Genomic DNA, 20,480 nt, shown 5'->3' with positions numbered 1-20,480 from the left:
CTCGCAATGCAGGTGCACAGTGATCAGAGTTATTACCAAAAGCACCACAGGTTTAACACGAGAACACTGAAACACTGAAGATTATCAACCTATGAGAGCTTTCTTCAGCGCAGAGCTGCTTCCAGGTAAGGAGACATTTTAGTTATTCTCACAGCCATGGGATGTTCAGTACTGTGCAAAGGTATCAGGCACCTGCAAAAATAAGAATTAAAAATTATTTACTCAGGACAACACAAATATTAGAATAAATTCAAATAATATTCATCCAAAAATGTGTACTATTCAATTACTATTCAATTCAATAAAATATTAATGTGTACACTAAACTTATTCTAAAAGCTATAAATAAATATTATAAACTTAATCATTTGCAGTTACATAAAAGGGTCACATACTATTTGGTTGGACCGTCTTTAAGCTTGATTACTACATGCGTTCTGTAATACTCAATATACCACACAACAATTCTCTACGAAATCTACTGAAAAGGATCCATTATCAATAATCAATATCAATAATCAATTTCAGTATTATGATCCCTAATCATAATACTGAAAATACTCCATAATCAAATTATGGAATTATGGATTTATTAATGGCAGTTTCACAGAATTTAAAAACCAATATTCTTCATCGCAGGTTGGTTAGGGGGTCGAGTCTTAGAGAATTTCAGTAAAAATCTTTGTATTTTTCAATAAATATCTTGATATTTAAAGTCACATATCGATGTATCGCAAACAATGCGCAATATATAAATATTAAGCGCCTTACAACAACAGGCTAATGTATAAAAAATAGGTAGTAGTTGCTGGTGCACGATTGAAACTGGCTGCGTCAGGAGAATCCTGTTGGTTCGAATCCTGTTTATGCAGCTTTCCATCGGCTACTGGAGCCCTGAGAGAGCACAATTGGCCCTTGCTCTCTCTGGGTGGGTACAGTAGATGAAGCTCTTTCCCCTCATCACTCCATAGAATGATGCCGATCAGCACAAGGCTGCGTCTGTGAGCTGTATAGTTCAGCTAGCCAACACACTCATACAGTATATATTTCTGATCATTTATTTCTGTTCCCTGCTAAAAGAGAATGTTAAAAGAATGTTTAGAAACTTTTTTAAAAGGTTTCAGTGTCACGAGTGCCAAACACAGGACAGACAAGTGCGGATAGCAAACACACAATTTATTAAATAAAGAGGTTTAGAAGAATAGTCAGGGACAGGCAGGGTCAATAACCAAATGGCAGCGTAAACACACAACACACAAGAGTGAACAGGGCAAAAAGAGGAAGGCAAGAGAATGGATAAAATACAAAAACAGAGTCGGTAACAAAGGGTCAAAACAGCTAACGAAACACAAGGTAGAAGAGCTATGAAAATGAATTCAATACGGAGCGAGGATTGAGTAAAAGCTATTTATACTAAATTAATCCATGTGTGAGTAATCTCAGTAGCACGGTGAGCCGGAACGCCGATACATCACGTGATCTGGCGTGTCTGGAGGGTTGATTGCAGGTGTATCTTGGGAAATGGAGTCTTTTTTGAGAGAGTTGCAGGCAGACAGACAGTGACAGGAGTCAATTCCAGGAGAGTTAGCCTATAATAAATGTTTTGAAAACATGTGACATAATAATGGTTTGCATCCATCAAAATGTTTTTACAATGTTTTTCACATAATGCTCCCAGCTAGATGAATACAAACATTATGGAAAAGTTAAAAGTCTAAAAAAAAAAAAAGGTTTGTGCAGCCCTGATAATATTCATGATTGTCCTTTATAAATCATTGATTGTTCTGATCAGTAATTTCAGTTAAATATATAATATAGCAGATGAACACAGTGGTATTTGAGAAGTGAAATTAAGTTTGTAGGATTTACAGAAAGTGTGTAATAATTCTTTAAACTAAATTAGGCAGGTGTATAAATTTGGGCACCCCAAAAGTAAAGTTACATTAATATTTAGCAGCATTTACAGAAATAACAGTACAGTAGGGTGAAGTAAGAGATGCTGACTTGGAAATGCTTTTATTTCACTTCCTGTAGGTTCTGGCTTCTTTGCGTTTTTTCTAGAATGCTTATGATGTTTTTTTTGTAAAAGCTTCCTGTTTTCAGCAGATCATTATCCTCGACTTGCCCTTCAAACGTCTTGCTCCAGGGCTGCTTTCTAGTCCTCTATTCTGACTCGCTTAACTTGATGGAACAGGTTAGGCCTCATGGTCTCTTTCTTGCACAGTCACTCAACGCAGCTACCTAGAGAAAACTCATTAAAGTAATAGAACAATTACCCATATTTTGTGTTGATGTACAATAATGTTAATTCATTTTGTATTGTATATCGTTGATGCAAAAGTCTGCATAGATGCCAACAGGCATGCACATGTCCATGTGTGTTGGGTGTGGGGTGTGGCATGGGTGTACACGTCACTGCCAAGATAGCAATGAACGTCTGACTGTTGACGTCTGTCAAGGTTGTTTTCAGTCAGTGGTGCACCTGTGTTTTCCATGGCTAAGATAGCAATACGCAAAAAATGTACCTGAACACACCTTATTTTGAGATTGCAACATCCATCGGCTTAGATATATTCACAAGCACTATTGCTATTTAAATGAGGCAGACAGAAAGTGTGAAAACAAGATGTAAGATAGGAATAAGCATCACGACACGCCTTTTGCAGGGTGTAAGATAGGGCCCACAATGTTTGCGCAACAATGAAAATAAATCCTGCTGAGAAACAGAACAGTGAGAGATTCACTACAGGCCTGTAGTGGTCCTGCTTCATTCCTGATCTGGTTAACCAAGACACCAGTCAAAACTGAAAGAACAGACACATTCAGTCTGTGGACATTTTGACATGGGACATACGTGCCATATCAATCAGAAGCACAGCAGCAGAAAGCATAGCCATGGGAAGATATTTAAAAGTCCTAGGGTTATCATCTCTCTTTTAGGTTGCCAATCGTCTTCAGTTTTAACTCAAAACAAAACAAAAATGAGCAGATGACGAATAAGCTTGCCGTTCGGATATCTCCATGTGTGCAGTAGCTCTTGTATCAGCACCATTAGCAGCATAGCGGTTGCTTAGGTAACCAGGTAAATTATATTAGAATATTCTGTCCCCTCTCAACTTATAATACTGTTAAAAATCTTAAAGACGTGTTCATTAAATAAGACATTTCAGTTTTTCTATTAAGTTTCTGATCTCTTTTATCCAAATTAAAACCAAATAACAGTAAAGTGTATAGTGCAACATGATAAGGGGTCGGAATATTTTCTGTAACCTTTCTCTCTCTACGCTCTTTGTTCTAATCAGACATTACTCAGTGTGTTTGCTGTGTAAACACGAGGCCCTTCCCCTTTAGCCCATCTTTACACTCATCCATTTCATGTAATCTTTGTAGCTGCTTTTAAATACTGTGTGCCTTTGATACATAATATACAGTACCAGTCAAAGGCTGGGACACACATCCTCTCATTCAACGTGTTTCTTTATTTTTATGATTTTTCTTTTACATTGTAAATTTACTATATTAAAACTATACAAGAACACATTCTTTGGCTCTTTGACACATTCTTGTTTTTTTATGAGGGAGGGAATAGTTTTCTCAGCATCTTGAAAGAAGGAGTTCCTGGAGGTGCTGAACAATAATTGCTGCTTTTCCTTCACGCTGTGAAGCTCCATCTCATCCCAGAACTACCATCCTAGATGATTAGGTTTAGTTTAGGGGATTAATGTGGAGGATTAACACTTTTTTTACTGGTTACTATGTAATTCCATATATATCTCTTAATTGTCTTCAGGTATTTGATATTAATCTACAATGTAGAAAATAAACAAATGAAGAAAAACACTAAATGAAAAGAGGTGTCTAAACGTTTGACTGGAACTGTATAATAGAGTTACTGTATATAAGCTCAGATCATATCAAGATAATTATCTAGCTCAGTTCCTGCATATTTCAGGAACTTAGTCTACAGGTTTAGCATCAATCTTTGTGTAAGCATCTCTTATTACAGCCCGTACTGTTTCCAGACTTAAATACATAAAATACAGTAGTAGTAAATAATTTACTAGCAAACTGATGAACTAAGAAGTTAATTCTATGTTCTGTTTACTTCAGACGTCTGTCTGAGTTAATTGTGTTCCAGTTAAATCTGCATTATTTAAAAGCATTAGATTATTACATTGTAATAGCTAATGCTAACGATTTAGCTTATTGTTTAGCACAATTATGTATTGGTGATTTATAGTGAATTGAACACAATATAAACCACCTTTTATCCTTTAAAGTTAGCGACCCCAACTTATTGGGTATTGGATAGAGCTCCATCATTCCGGAGAACACAGTTCCATTTCTCCACAGCTCAATACTGGGGACTTGGGGTGTACCATATTAGATTATATACAACAAAATTGCCAAAAACGTTTTAAAATGTCAGTTTAAATTTATTGAGCTATTTAGTGTATTTACTTTTAATTCTTTGTTTGCAGTTTATGTGCACTAAATATGCCAAACAGTTTTGTGGTAGATTTTCTTTCTGTTATACTATCATTATTACACACAAAATCAGACTCTCTGTAAGTCACTGTAAATTAGGTTTATAGATTTTCTTTTTTCTACTGAACGTATAAAACTCTGATGATTATAAACTCTTAAATATCTCTTATATACCTACTAAATACAACACTATTATTAATATTTGTTTTATATTTATTATTATTGGAATTCAGTTTTAAAATATCAATTTTTAGTTATATTGCTAAGAATATTAGTATTGCAAAAATACCCTGAAATACTGTAATATTACTTTAGGATTATATTGACAGTGGGTGGAACCTGAAGTAGCTAAATACATTCATTAGGAGGGTTTTCCACACATATTTGGGCATGTAGCGTAAAAAATCGAATAAATAACTCGTCAAATTCTCGTCACTCGTCACTCTCATACATTATGCTGTCTAGGAATGAGCCCTCTATTCAAACAAGGCAGGCTGTGTGCTGATGATTTGGTGTTAATGATCCGAAGCACTGTTTAGTTTTGCGAGTAAAAAAATCCACTTCGATCCAGTTTGTAACACTTTGTGCAATAAAGTAGAATAAATACATAAACAACAGTATTTTGTTGTACTGTCTTCAATACACTAGTGCCAATCATTTTCTTGGTACGTGTGAATTTTTCTCAAACCTCACACAGATACATTCCTGTCATGCTTTTTAACCAAGCTAAAACTGGCCTAGCCTTAAAACAACAGCAGGCTTGATGAATGGCAGTATCTACACCTGTCTGAAGGTGCACGGGGACCTTACCAGAGTTTACCAGAGTAAACACAGCAATGAAGGTACATTTACAGGCAAACATTGTGGACAACAGTGTTGGGACACCTGCTAATTTATTGTGTTCTTCTGAAATCAAGGGTGTTACAAACAACTTTATCTTGCTTTTATTGCAGTATCTGTCTCGACTGTGTACAGTAAAGGCTTTCTTTTACGGCTGCATCCCAATTGCACGCTACACACTAATACTATAAGGTATACAGTTCAATGTTTATTGATCACATTCGTAGTCAAACACGGTCCAATTAGCAGTGAAATGCTTTGATGACTGCTGATCACACTGAAGGAATACAGAACAACTAAGATAGTATATAAAAAAGTAAATCGATTAGTAAATAAGTTAAAATGTAGAATATAGATTTAATTACTAAAATACACTATATAAAAGTATTCTATAAATTAATGTATATAAAGCTAATACACCACTGCTCTTTCTATAAAATTAATTAAAGAGGTTAAATTGAAGAGGTTCCAGACAAAATTGGCGATGTGTTTAATTTATGTTAAAATACATTTAAAGATTAAAAACACTTTAAAATTACCAGGTGAAATGCACATGTTAGCACAAAAAAATAGATTTATTTAAAATGTATTTAAAATAGGTTTATTTTGATTGCTGATTATTTGACTATTGTTATTTTTTTATTGTTCCATTTGCTGAGTCACTGAAAGTACAGCAAAGTTCCTGAAAGTATGTTCTGTTTGTTTATGTGTCAATAGGTTTTCAGGAATCACTTTGGAGAGACGGTGGAAACATGTCTCATCACACCTCCAGGTCAGGTGTGCAGAAACTGGTTCTGGGTTTCCTCTTCATCTGCGTCACCATGGTGCTTTATTGCTTTTCTACACCTGGATTGCAGGCTGACACACAGAGGTACAGTACATCACCCAGGCTCTCAACATAACAGATAATTACTTATTTTTCTCTGCATACTTTATTATTATTATTCTTTCACACTATTATTCAATACTCAGGACCCCACAGGAGAAAGAGACCACCACAGAACAGCTGTTATTATTTGGGTGGTGGTGCTGCAGTTTGTTTTGGTGGAATATTCTCAGTCCAGCAGTGACAATGAGGTGTTTAAAAACTCCAGCAGCACTGCTGTTTCTGATCCAGCACAACACACACTAACACCTCATACACCACCACCATGCTAATCAGTGCTAATTAGTTCAGTGCTGACAATAATGACCCACCACCCAAATAATAATAACTGTATCTTTGTGATCGTCTCTCTTTTGTGGTCCTGAGTATTGAAGAACAAGTTAAAAGGAGGATAATAATAAAGTATGCAGGGGAACAGATACAGAACTACATTCTGTAATTCATTAAAGAACTACAAAATGTCCTGTATGATCAGTGGAGCTGAAACAATGAATATGAGTGAAGAAACAAAAGGGATGGTGACTGCTAACTTTCACAACCAGTATTGTATCAATATCTGCAGACACTCAAAGTTGCTGTATCAGTATCAGCTATGATAATTACAATTATATATTGTGCTAACCCAAGTAATAGATCTTTCTGATTTCAGATTACCAGTGGCCGCTTCATGTAGACATCCTCCAGCTCAAAAGACACAAGAACAGAAGCTGTTCCATGTACCTCTGGGCATCAGCAAGATGGAGCGCTGCACGCCGAAGGTCAACTTGATGTTCCTGAAGACCCACAAGGCGGCAAGCAGCACCATCCTCAACATCCTCCTACGCTTTGGGCAGAAGAACCAGCTGAGGTTTGCTCTTCCCGACAGTCGCAACGACTTCTTGTACCCGGCTCCTTTCGACCACACTCTGGTGAAGGACTACAGGCCTGGGGAGTGCTTCAATATCTTGTGCAACCACATGCGCTTCAATGCGCCTGAAGTAGAGGCTCTTCTTCCAGACGATGCCTTCTTCTTCACCATCCTCAGAGACCCAGCACTAGTGTTCGAGTCATCCTTTCACTACTACAACCGGGTGATGCCCCTGACCTGGAGGATCCGAGGGGAGGACAAACTGAGTGCCTTTATTAAAGAGCCTGAGAGGTACTTCAGTCCAGATGGGATTAATTCCTTTTACCTCAAGAACTTGCAGCTTTTTGATCTTGGGCACGACAACACCTTGGAGCCAGAGGACGTAGCCGTGGACCAGGCCATCCAGGCCATTTCTGAGCGCTTCCAGTTGGTTCTGATTGCTGAACACTTTGAGGAATCTCTCATTCTGCTCAAGGACGCTCTCTGCTGGCAGATGGACGACTTGCTCTATTTTAAACTCAACGCCCGCAGAGGTGCGAGTGTGTCCCTGCTCACACCTGAACTCAAAGCCAAGGGCCGAGCCTGGAACGGTGCAGACTGGAGGCTGTACCGGCACTTTAACGCAACCTTATGGGCCAGGGTGGACGCCTACGGCAGGAAGCGGATGGAGAGGGACGTGAGGGAACTGCGCAGGAGGAACATGGAGATGTCGGCCATCTGCATCGACGGCGGGAAGGCAGTGGAGGAGGGAGACATAAGGGACGAAAGCATGAAGCCCTGGCAGCCGCTGGGAGAAAACTCTATTTTAGGATACAATCTGAGGACCAACATTGACCAGGAGTACAGCGAGCTCTGCCGAAAAATGCTCACCCCTGAGATCCAGTACCTGACAGATCTAGGAGTCAATCTGTGGATCACACGATTATGGGGATGGGTTAAAGGTATTATAGCATTATAGCAACTAGAAAAATAAATAGATGTGGACTTTGTTTATGGACTTACTTCTTTGATTTCAAACTTCAGAATATTTAAATGCATAAAATCCTTTTTAATAAAATATCCATTATATGGACAGAATATATTGGCACACATGCTTATTTATTGTTTCTTCAGAAATCAAAGGAAATATCACAAAAAAAGTGAATCTAGTTTATTATGTTGGTTTATTATGTTTATTATTTTGGATCATTGCTGCTGTGAGGGTTTGATTGTATTTAGCATCTGGAACAAAGTCAAAATGTTACTTGCTAATTTACTGTTTAATGGTTAATGAGAGACCTGCTTGCCCAGTAAACACTATGTGCAATACTGAGATTAGAAAAATGTGTGAGGTCATGTTCATATATTGTACGATACCTCGAATTAAGAGACCATTTCAGTTTCTGAATTAATTTCTCTGATTTTGTTATTTATAGGTTTATGTTTGAGTAAAATGAACATTGTTGTTTTATTCTATAAACTACAGACAACATTCCTCCCAAATTTCAAATAAAAATATTGTAATTTAGAGCATTTATTTGCAGAAAATCAGAAATGTCTGAAATATCAAAAAGATACAGTGCTTTCAGACCTCAAATAATGCAACAACAAAAAAACAAGCTCATAATTATAACGTTTTAAAAGTTCAGGTTTTTAATTTGGTAAAATCAAAGAAACTCATAATTTTAAGTTTTTTTTTTCAGATCTGTATAAAGACACTTGGTTGTGATGTGCTTTACCTTAAATGACCCTGGATCTGGGCAGACTGTAATTCCTGCTTCGAACACCAGGTGGAGGTGTTTGCGGGTTCACCGTGTACCACAACTGAGAAATGCAGATTAATGGACGTCAGTGGGTGCATTTGCAGGAATAACCTAGTTCTTTTACTGGACATATATATAGACTTGTGACGTCACTGGGTAGACATTCAAACATTCATGAACAGAAAGACTAAAGAACGCATGATGTGAAGTGAATTTTTTTTAGAAATAAATACATAAATAGCTACCGTAGTTATGTTCATGTGCAGATATGACTGCACATATGTTTATGTGTGCATATATGCATGCTTTAAAGGGATATGTTTTAATTTTTGCACGATAATTTGCAAAACATCAAGAAAATGTGTAGCGGTAAAAATGCATACATGAAAGCAGCAGCAGCAATGCTTCGTTTCTTTTTTTCTTTCTTTCTTTTTTAAAGCCAATCCAATAGGAAACAAGAGCACGAGTAAACGCGTGTCGTGATTGGCTTGAAAAGGTAAAAAGAAGGGTCCAATCATATTGCGCTCCGCTCCCAACCGAGTTCTCTGATTGGTGCTTCGAGTTGCGCCCCTCTCTTCCAGACGGCGGGGGAGCAGGCGGACTATGGGGCGAGCCTGCCCACCGCCAACTGTCGACTAAGCAGTCTAGTCCAGGCTGCAGTGTGCAGCAACTGAAATGGGGGGCTTGGCCCCGTGCCACCTGTACTAGTCAAAATTAGCTCATTGTTGAATGCAAGTTAGTCGCCAAGTGGGCGCTTTGGCAGCGGCTCGCTGGCCGGCTCTCCGTGCAGCTTTCCGCGGGGAGCGGTCTCCTGCCACGGCGGCTGCTGGGGCTCAGCTCGCTAGCTGACGTTACTCACAGCGGCGGCGGCAGCAGCAATTTCAGAGCCGCCTGCTGGGTCGCTGGCTGTGCGGGTCTGCAGTCTGAAACTTCGGGTGAAAGAGGACAACGAGAGGCTTCTGTAAGTTCACGACCGCGCGTGAAAAAAAATAACTGCACGACCGGACGAGTGGATTTATTAAGCGTTATATATTTTTTAGTAAACTTCTCTATATTCTCTCAAATCTGTGGTTTCGCCTGTGCCGCCTGCATAATTGTCGGTCAGTATGACATTAGCTAACGGAGACACTGGGTCAAATAAGGCGAACGACGACGAGGCGGCTGCCGAGTTGGAGCTGCCAGTCTGCGGGCAGCACTGGTGTAAGAGAGTCGCGGTGCGCTAGTTTTAGGAACGTTTTGGAATAAGGATTATCTAAATTAACACATTTAAGAAGGGGTTAACGTTTGTTTATTAACCACACATTTCTTCGTTTTTTCCCACTATTGAGATAACTAGGTTTGCTAACTAGATAGTGGTTAACCAACTCACCAGTATTCCCAAAGGCACAAAGGAAGACTGGGGCAGCAGCTGCTGTTACTTGTGTTCGGTTCAGCGAGCCAACTCAACGCTAGCCAACTAACGCAAGTCAGAGGGGAGCACTGGAGTTACAAGGATTTTTCTGGCTTGTCTAAAAATGTGGATAACTCACGTTAAACACGTTTTAAAAAACGAACACATGCTTGTTTAACCAGCTTTATCCACATTTGAACCTACTTGCTGGATAACCTAGCAAAATGACGTTGAATCAACGTTTATTTCGTAGCTATGTAGTTACTAGTTAACTAGCTATATTTCTAACTTATGCATTGAAACAACGCTGATGTTCGACGTCGAAATGGATGATTTAGCTTTTGGTGCACAGGTCGATTTTAGTTAGGTTACGTTGATTCAACGTTACGGTTTTAACTGTATGTGTTGTTTGCACACTAAGTATGTAACTTAGTTAACTAACGTTATATGTGTAGGTTAACTGTGTAAGCTAGGTATACAATGTTATTTTTTCAATGTCAATGCAACTAAACATAAAATGCGCTAACGTGTATTCTGCTATGAGGGAAGCCAGGCTGATACTGCTGTGTCTGGCACATATTTGTATAGCTGGGAAACGAGACGGGTAGCAAACTTGAACTTGAGTTCTGTAGCTAGCTAGTAAACTATCTAGCTAACCCAAACTTACTGTTAGTTATCTCCCTAAAACTAATTAACGTTAGCTAGCTACATGAGGACATGAGGAAATATATGTCCACATTAGCATTAAACCGTATTCAGAATCAAATATTGCAGTAATTTTATCCTTTTTTGAACCGAACTAGCTAAATAGCGTTAACTCACTCAGCCCCAGTCTGCTAAGCTAGTTAGGTTAGCTTCACGCTAACGTTTAATCTTTCTGAATATTCTCGATTTTAAACGTAAATGATTCTATAACAAGCCTCCTCACTACTCCAAACCCCCGGGCACATTGTGTTCCGAGTCGTGACCGTGTCTGTTTTAGCACAGAGAAACGACTTTAGGCTGTGGAAGAACATTCACAAGCTTCACGAACAAAGAAAAGCAGCACCAGCAGTTAGCCATCTAAGCTAACTAGCAATAGCTAAATTGGCTAGCAGGCAAGCTAACCTAACTGAAACATATAACAGCAGATACACTGCAACAAAACCTTAGAACCTTCCCCAGCCACAGTCTGAATGTGGATTTAGATTTATTCCTGGTTATAATGTGGATGAAACTGTATGTAAAAGCATTAAGTTGTAGGGTTAACAATGATTTCTTCATTTTTCTGAAAGCGTTATCTCGGGTTATCCGCATTCAAAGACGCCCATATAGCCGTGATAGCTGGTGATCCTTCAAGCCGGTGTTTTGTCGAGTTGTGCTACTAAGTCAAACCGTGCTACCCTAGCAGTATTACAATTTTTTAATGTTAATAATACAAAAAAACACTATATTAGAAAATACTCACAGCAGAAGCCAATGTAGGATAGGTGTGGGTAGGCTAAATCGTTGTATCAGGTAACGTTAAAGGCAAAAAACTTAAGGTCATTCACGTGATTAGAATCCGTATTTTGTACAGTTTATTATTATTATTTTAACTTGCCATTGCCTTTTTTAACTGCTACTTACAGTTTTTGAACATTTAAGCAAGTTTTTTATTGCGCCCAATAAAAACTTAAGGAAAAACATGAAAACATTACAAAATGTTGGTTTGCGCATGCGCAGTTCTGTAAAGAGGCTCGTATCGATGGGAAGCATAACTCGACGGAACACCGGAAAAATCGTCCACATCCCCCGCTGTCTCGCAGCCCACGTTCGCCTTATTTGACCCAGCGGTACTGACCGACATTTCTTCAGCTTAAATAGCTAGATAAAAAGAAAGCGTGCTCTGTCGATTTGTGCTTCTTGCCAAATCGTGCTATTCTAGTGTATCTAAGCTAGATACAGCAATGCTAGCTAATAAATAAAGGTTGTTTTTATGCCCTTTAAAATGTTATTTAAACGTAATTGTACCAACATGTTAACGTTTATTCAATGTTCAGAGAATGCTCCCAGTAATTTTCACAGCCTAAGTGCCCACTAGCTTTATGTTATTTTTATTTAAAAAAGAAGCTTTATTGGCATGAGCATAGTAGAATATTGCCAGAGCATTAATGAATTAATGAATTGATTAATTGAAAAAAAAAATCAGTCAACATCAATGCATACATAAACAGTTCACAAGTACATAAACAATTCGCTAAGGTTAATTAGACATTAATTACCATTGTAATTGACTGTTTGTAAATCTGTGTTGATTGTATTGAAGCTATATGATCTATATGATTATCTCTGTATTAGAAACTCGTGTCAGTTCAGGTGTGTTTATTACTATTAGCTACGTCAAATTAATTAATTTATATATTATTTTTTTTCTTTTTATTATACATACATGTTTCTAAATATTGATTGCAAAAATATAGTAACAAAAAGCCCTCTCGTTATATATCAGCGCATTATTTATCATTAATTGCATAAATAATCATATCAATGAATTGTAATGGAAAACACATGAAAATGTAAAAAAATCAGCGCATGCGCGGTGCCGGTAAGCTGCACATATCAATGGGTAGCGCATTTCAACACAACACATACACCGGTCAGAATAGCAATGACTGAAGCAGACGAGCCACTCGCAGCTATCTTTATCCTTTCAGTTTAGTTTATATTTAACTGAGCTAGTTAACATGAATGAAGATGAAGATGCAGCTGTTTAATTGGTTAATATTAATAATCTTAAGATTTTTATCTTAATACTGTAATTTTGCTGGTTGTTCCTTTTACCGGCTTTCCTCCCACCTCACTCCACACAAGGGGGCTCTCTAGTCTAGTCTTGGCTCCAGCAGCAGCTGCTGTCTGTTGGTTGCATGGATTGCCTGCACCGTCCTAAATTTAGGCAGCTAGAGGGATAGATGAAGTCATGCATCCGGTCTACAAAACCGGCTATGTCTCCCTAACACCCTCCTCCTCCTCCTCCTCTCATTTTTTTTAGTGTGGATAGGATAGCTGTTGCAGTGCCCCCTCCACCTCACCCACCCCACCTTAAAATGCTCAATGCACACACCAAGGGCATGCCTGCCTGAAACCTCTGCATAGTCTAGTCTCTTTCACTCCTTCAGTGCAATCCCAGCAATCCTAGCCCTGCCATTTCATGAGCTCTCCCTGTTTTCTCCCCCCCTCTCTTTTCTTCTTGTGTCTGGCAGTCTGGCAGCAGTGTCCTCTTCCCTAATCCACTGCAGTGCAAGAGCTGTTGTTTGTGCAGACAATCATCATGGATCATGGTAAGCTTGCATTATGATCTCCTCCCTTTTTATTTTTTTATTTTTATTTAATTATTGATAATGATATTTGCATTAGCATAGTGTCTGTTTGTGTGTGTGTATAGAGATTATAAGCACAGGCAAATCATTATTTGCTTAGTTTTTAATGAAATAGCTTTTCATTTCTTTTTATTTTATTCAATACTATATTTTATTTTATAGTGTACATATAGCCTCCCCCCCTCTCCATTGATTTGTCAGGGCATCCTCCCTCCTCCAGTCCAGGTCTTGCAGCTGTACCAGGTAGAGTCGGTCTTTGTGTCTGTCAGAGCTACCACCGGGCACTGCCTCCTCGCTCAGCTGGAGCTGTGTCAGTAGGGGCGTGTTTTCCAGAATCCGTCTGCGCTGCAGCAGGGCTGGGTTCACCGGGTTCGTGTGCGCTCACAGCGGCGGGTTGAGGCGGGGGAAAAATGTGACCTCGTTTGACTGGAGTTGGAGGCGCTCCAAGCTGCAGTCGGGGAAGTGGAATAGAAGGGATTTGAGCAGGTGCCCCACTATTGTGCCCGTGTGTGTGCTCGCCTCAGAAACCAATGCTTTCTCTGAGTCGGTACCCATTCATCCGAGGACACTCAGTACCGTTATGTCGCGGAGAGTCAGGAAAATAGAACATGGAAAAAAAAGTAATTGCTGCAAGAACAGAATGGAACTGCCATGCAAATGCTGTGGATAAAAGAGGTCCACCATATTTTCTACCTAGGTGTGTAAGAAAGTATTGATATTGTAGTATTGCAATACTGTGTGAAAATATTAGGCACAATGTTGTTTCATCGGCTTCAGTGTTGCAATGTGCACATGCACAGTAGTCACATTGCAAAAAGTGCAATGTCATTTTTAAAAACTTTTTCTGCTTCATATAATAGGAAATTTATAACAGCTTATTTTACATGATCTTTTAATTAGTGGTGCATTATATTATATTATATCTTATAATTTATCATATTTTACCATTATCATTTATTTTACTTTAGTCTTGTGTACGTAGAGTGCATTACTAATATTATGATGATTATGTTGGATCATTTGACTTCTGGCAATCTGGAATTTATTGATTTTAAATTGTTAGTTTATATATGTAATGATAGGTGTCAGACAGTGGTTCAGTTTGTGTGGTTTAAACTATACACACTAGAGGGCAGTCTGAAATTAGGTCCCACTTTTCTTTTATTTAGATTTAAAAAATAATAGTGTATTTTTATAATATGACAGTCCTTCTAAAATTTGATTTAAACAATTGCAATGTATCACTTTGCTTGCAGTATTGCAATATATAGCAATATGTTGCATATAACCCCTGTGTTGTGTTGCATATCGCAAAACACAGCACTATATTTACCCAAAAAATGTATTAGCCTGAGCAATAGATCTCCCCTAGCTGTTCCTTAGTGCGAATGGCATTTGTCCTTTTCCTGTATTTATTTTATACATAAAGAATCAGAAAATAATGCAGCATAACCTAAAAGCTGCATGTAGTTGAAAGCAATCGATTTGCCGTTGTAATTGTTAACACTGCATTCCAGCTTTTCTTACTCAGTGCTCATTCACTTCTCTTCAAGGTTCCGGCTTCTGAATCAAACTAGCAGGAGCCATGGAGGATCCCCTGAGGTGAGTTCCAGCATTGTCTGCTACAACAAAGTGCATGAAACACAGCTGAAATGGGCATTAGGCTGGAGTATGCTCTGTAAGTGCCATTGACCCGTTCTTTATAGAGCTGCCGTCATCGATTATCATCATCAGAGCTGGAGTATGCACCCATTGACTCATTCCTTCTAAGGTTGCCACTATCGATCGTGTCGGTATTCCTATACGCGATGTATATTGCTTGGATCTTGGTTTCCTGCTGTGAAAGCTGCTTTCACACTATCATGGCAAATGCACGGATTGTTTGTTTTTTGTACAGCGGTGGGAATAAACTACTCTACTGCTCAAGGCAGCAAACAACCCAGATACAACCTGTGCATGCACCTAGTGCATATAATGAGTTGCTAGGTCAAAAAAATTCATTGTAGACAATCCAGTTTGTCAACTGTTGCTATATAGTACAGCTAGAATAGAAATTCTTTAATAACTGTCTGGTTCTGTGAAAAAAATAATACAAATACAATAAAATAGTAATAGAATCAAATACATAGACAGGGATATCTATATAAATGTTTGAAAAGTGATATTCCAATTTTTTAGATGCACTAGTACATGCCAAAAATAAAGGACTGGTCATTCCTTGTAGTAATTGTTCCATGTAGTAATTCAGTTCAAAATGTAAACTCATATATTATATAGGTGTATTACACACAGAGTGATCTATTTTAAGTGTTTATTTCTTTAATTGTTGATTAATTATGGCTTACAACCAATAAAACCCCAAAAATCAGTGTCTCAAATATAGAAAATTTGAATATTATATAAGAGCAATTGGTACTTTTGGCAGTGTGGGCAGTGTGCTAATTCCTGCTGAAAAATGAAATCCACATCTCCGGGAAACATGAAGTGCTGTAAGATTTTGTAGGAAAACAAAACTGCACTGACTTTAGACTTGATAAAAAAACACAGTGGATCAACACCAGCAGATGATGGACATGACTCTCCAAACCATCACTGATTGGTGGAAACTTCACACTAGACCTCAAGCAGTGGGGTCTGTGTGTCTCTCCACTCTTCCTCCAGACTCTGATCCCTTTATTTACTTTAAATGAAATGTAAAATTTACTGATGATGATCAGTGATGGTTTGGAGAGACATGTCATCTGCTGGTGTTGATCCACTGTGTTATATCTTAATGCACTTCATGCTATTACATAATAAACTATAAAGTAAGCATTACACTGTCTTCTCTGTCTCTCTTTCTCTTAGGGTTGGCAGCTGGCACCCTGTGCTGACCAGGGTGAGGGGGAGCTGCGGAGAGAAATCAACATTCCTTCCGCCTGATGTGGGATAGCGATGGTCTCTCCATTAACCCTGTAGGAGGGGGCGGGGGGTGGGATCTCCCTGTGTAATTTTTTTTTGTTTGTTTGTTTGTTTCCTAAAATCGTGTATATCCTCTTTTTTATGGTATGTGGTAAAGATGAATTATGACTCTTGGGGACGAGTTTTTCCCCAGTCTGTGTGATTTAATATGTTAGAAATGCTTGGGACTCTAAGCCTTGATGATAAGTTCATGTTCTTTTGGAGGAGCCGGAGTAATGCCAAATGACACAAAGCACCTTGCGACAGACCTGACAGATTGGAGCTGTGAAGACCCACACGTCTGCGTTTTTTACAACTTCCACAGGTGGCCCCGTCACTCGGGGCCGAGAAAACTGAGAATACTTGCAGCAGCAGCATGTCATCCACTTGTCCACTTCCCCACGAAGTAGGATGGATCCTTTTTTCAGCGTTTGTACCGTTGCGTTTTGTTTTTAGTTCTTATGTTGTTTTATCTCTGTGGACCCACCAAAGACGTTTGACTTCTTCTTCTTCTTACCTGCCCCCCACCAGTTTCTCAGTCTGTCCTAAACATTACGGGCAAATTCTATAAATATATATAGTGGTAAAATATGTTCACAAGGAAAATACTACTCTCACAGATTCACACACCTTCTCTCCATTCTCAGTGCACATCCCTACAGCACCTGGATTTCATCATATTACAGTAGTCAGTCCCTCTGATCCTCCACCTTCATTTTCTGTTCTATCCATGCCTTTCCACACTACAGCAACTGATCTGTCTCTACAAACTAAACTGCTGAAACAATCAATGCTATACTCTCACACTCTGCAGTATTTACTGAGGCTAAGAGTCCCCGATTTCCATGCAGTTACTAGACGCTTCGTAGTAAGTAGTACATAGAGTTTTTTTGTTTTCCGTTGTTTTTGTTTTTTAAAACCTGGCTTTGTTTTAAAGTTTTAGCTTCTTTTTGTTACTTTTGCTTTGCCAGTATATTAAAGTGTAATCATGTGCGTTGTGATATAGAAGTAGCTGTAGAAAATGCATCGTTTCCTTGTGGTAAGTGATTGAGATGCTGCCACGGATTTGAGACACTGATGAATGGTGCTATTTTGGACTTTAATCTGCTCCCTGGTAAGGTAGCTAAGATGGGTTTTTATTTCATATTTTCACGTTCAGAGATGTGAGAGGTGTTGGTTCTTCGTCGTGTGGTTATATCGTAGCTTGGTCTGGATGGACTATATTTTTTCCCCCTCCTTGTTGTTTCTGTGCGGCTTTCTCATTGGATTAAAACGACGGACATTTAGCTAAAGAGCACGAGGGTGTTTTCTTTTGAGGAGAAAATCTCATGCAAAAAAAAAAAAAGTAAAAAAAAAATCAGAGAAAAGTAAAGACAGCGGGAGCAATCACAAAACTGCAATCAAACAACGATGACACAATTTTCCCTTTAAGGACGAGTTTTGACTGTGCGATGGGGTAGTTAGTCATTTTTGGCAATAGCTGAACAGCCAACCATCTGTGAGCTCTTCTTCCTCCTTGATGTAGTGGAGTCAAGGATCCTCCGCCTCTAGGAATGTATTTTGCACAGTTGATTAGCAATTAATTACTTCTAGTACAATCTAGTACACAGGAAATGACGAGGTGAAATCAGAAAAGATCTGGCAGCATGCGTAGATGTTGCTGGTTTGATTTTCTTTGCCTAGTTCTGATGGAAGGAGCTGGTTGTGAGTGTGGGAGAGTGATTTGATTCCTCTTTGAGGCATCTTGTATTTTTTTTTTTCTTGCTTTTAGTGAATAACGCTTGTTTACCCAGGGAAACAGCAATGTCTGTTGCTTCTACCTGAGGGTTATTCTGCCACGCAAGAGGCGTCAGTTAGTTGTATGACTTGGTCGTCCAAAACCGTGGCGTGTAAGGCCTTAAAAGTAGTTTATTTGCGTGAAAATGCAAATAATTATCTTGTATAGCTAGCATTGAAGCAGTCAGGGCAATACCGTTGGCACTTACAGACGCTATGGGTGCTTCCCAGTTGCATACTTATTGCTACAACTAACTGGTATCCGAACCAGTGAAGTATGCAGCATAGATAAAAAACTCTAGAAGTTTAGTATACTCAAAAAACGTTAAATACAGCTGGAGAACTTCTTGTTAGTACAGAACAGGCTAGTATGTTAATATTTTGTGTACTATCCTGACAAACGTTAGTGTCTAGTATGCAATTGGGACACAGCCTAAAGGCCATTTTCTGCTGACATATTCTGATGCACACCTCTCTGGAAATGTAATGTAATGTCTACAAGTTGCGCGATGAAACATGCGAATGCAAAAGTATAAACGTGCACAGCAGCGTAGGGCGCTCGCACAGGCTGCACCACAGACTAGGTTTTAACAGCAACAGAAACGTACGAACACATGTTGAGTATAAACAGCAAGGCAATGCATTAAAAAAGAGCGCTCTGCACTGATTGGGCAGTGGAGCCGTGCATCTAACTGAGAGCCCTGTTTGTTTTGGTGGAATGACCCCCATGGATAGGTTGGTTCAGGGTTACCAATCTGCTGCATTACTACTCTTCACCAGCTGGCAGTTACTCAAAGCTTCTTGGGGTCCTACATGGCCTCGGGCCCGAGACCCTGCCACTCAGTACCCACAATCCCATCATGCTCTTTTATTTCTCCAAGCTTAAAGAAGTAATAACAATGTAGCACTTATGAATGATGATCTTGTTGACATTTTCCAACAGAAGAGTGAGTGAGTGAGTTATAAAAATAAAATAAAAAGCTTTATATCTCTTATTTTTAGTAGTTAAGTTCAGTAGCCACGTACTGTCATGCAGTATTTTGCAGTTTTGTCTTTGCTTCCAGTTTAACATTATATATATATATATATATATATACTTTTGAACAATCCTTATTCAATGACCAACTTGAAAGCCCACATTAGTTTCTGTCTTCCATTTATTTTCCACTATAGTGGAGTCCTTCCCAGCTTGCTCTAGATCTTCCCTAGTGCTGATGGCCTATCAACAGCATGCTTTCCGCTTTTCGTTTTTTTTCCCTCCATCTTGATACTAATTCTATTTGCGTTTCCTCACATAGACTAGATATGCCAGCTGTGTTGTAAATAGCGAGTAGCTTAGGCGGGGTCTGATGATGTAGTATGTTGAGATACTATGTAATAACTATTGGTGTGTTTTAAAATAAAAGAGTAAGCTTGTGATTGATAATGATGCACTATGTATTGTACAAGTATTTTTTGGCAATTTAACCAGTAGTTAAATAAATATGCAAGCTGTCAAAGGCGTCTCGTTTCAGTTATTTGCTATTCACAAAAAGTTATAGTCATAATTCCTATAAATCTTGTATTTATAATGCATTAGGAATTCTAAAAATACATATAATACCTTAATGACAGCCATAAGCTTGTGTAATAACTCCTCAATACACACTAGAACTGACAGGGTTGAACTCTTAAGAGTTGAGTTTACCACTGTTCCAGAAAATATATCATCGCTGTCCAATGAAAAACAAGTATCTCCAAAACAGCAACTTTACAGGAAAGAGAAAAAAACATTCTAAGCTTTCCATGGAAGTCAATGTAGGAAGAGTTTAAGTATTTCTATTGCTCCTTTCATCAAGAAATTTTGGCACAGTGTAAGGGACAATTTGTTCAAATTATATAGTAAACTAAAAATCTGCAAAAATGAAGATACTAGTTTCTTATTACCACAAGAGATATATTTTTTTAAAGTTGTATGAAAAACACTTCCTGTTACTTTGCAAAAATGTTAGTGTTTTTAAAATGTATTAAAATGAAAGGAAAAGGCAGGTACAGGAGGTACATGTGAAAAAATTGAAAATATTACATTAAATTTCTTATTCATTCTAAGTTAGCTTTATTTAAGAGGGGAGAGCATAAAAAAACTGCCAACATCAACTCTCCAGTGGGTTTGCTATAATTATTATTTTTTCCTTGTTTTGGTTTCTTTGACACAAAAAAAATTCTCTAATTATTAAAAATAATAAAAATTAGG

At 38.4% G+C, this 20,480-nt stretch overlaps 2 long non-coding RNA genes across 3 annotated transcripts; one reads left to right on the top strand and one right to left on the bottom strand.

Moving 5' to 3' along the window:
• Positions 1 to 107: 107 nt before the first annotated feature.
• LOC103032978 (uncharacterized) lies at positions 108 to 11,813 on the bottom strand. 2 transcript variants are annotated; one of them, XR_454845.4, is made up of 3 exons: positions 11,641 to 11,813; positions 8,780 to 8,864; positions 108 to 192 (listed from the first exon to the last, which is right to left on the bottom strand). It is a non-coding gene; the product is annotated as an uncharacterized LOC103032978 (long non-coding RNA). The 2 variants fall into 2 exon arrangements; XR_002651407.2 differs by lacking the exon at positions 108 to 192 and adding an exon at positions 3,583 to 7,968 and having other exon boundaries at positions 11,641 to 11,812.
• LOC103032756 (uncharacterized) lies at positions 9,417 to 19,746 on the top strand. The gene is made up of 4 exons (XR_002651406.2): positions 9,417 to 9,764; positions 13,415 to 13,492; positions 15,085 to 15,133; positions 16,379 to 19,746. It is a non-coding gene; the product is annotated as an uncharacterized LOC103032756 (long non-coding RNA).
• The last annotated feature ends 734 nt before the right edge of the window (positions 19,747 to 20,480 follow it).

Source organism: Astyanax mexicanus, chromosome 20 (genome assembly GCF_023375975.1).
Source record: "Astyanax mexicanus isolate ESR-SI-001 chromosome 20, AstMex3_surface, whole genome shotgun sequence".
NCBI lineage: Eukaryota > Metazoa > Chordata > Actinopteri > Characiformes > Acestrorhamphidae > Astyanax > Astyanax mexicanus.
Note: the sequence above shows the minus strand (reverse complement) of the source record. Positions and strands in the feature narration are given on the sequence as shown.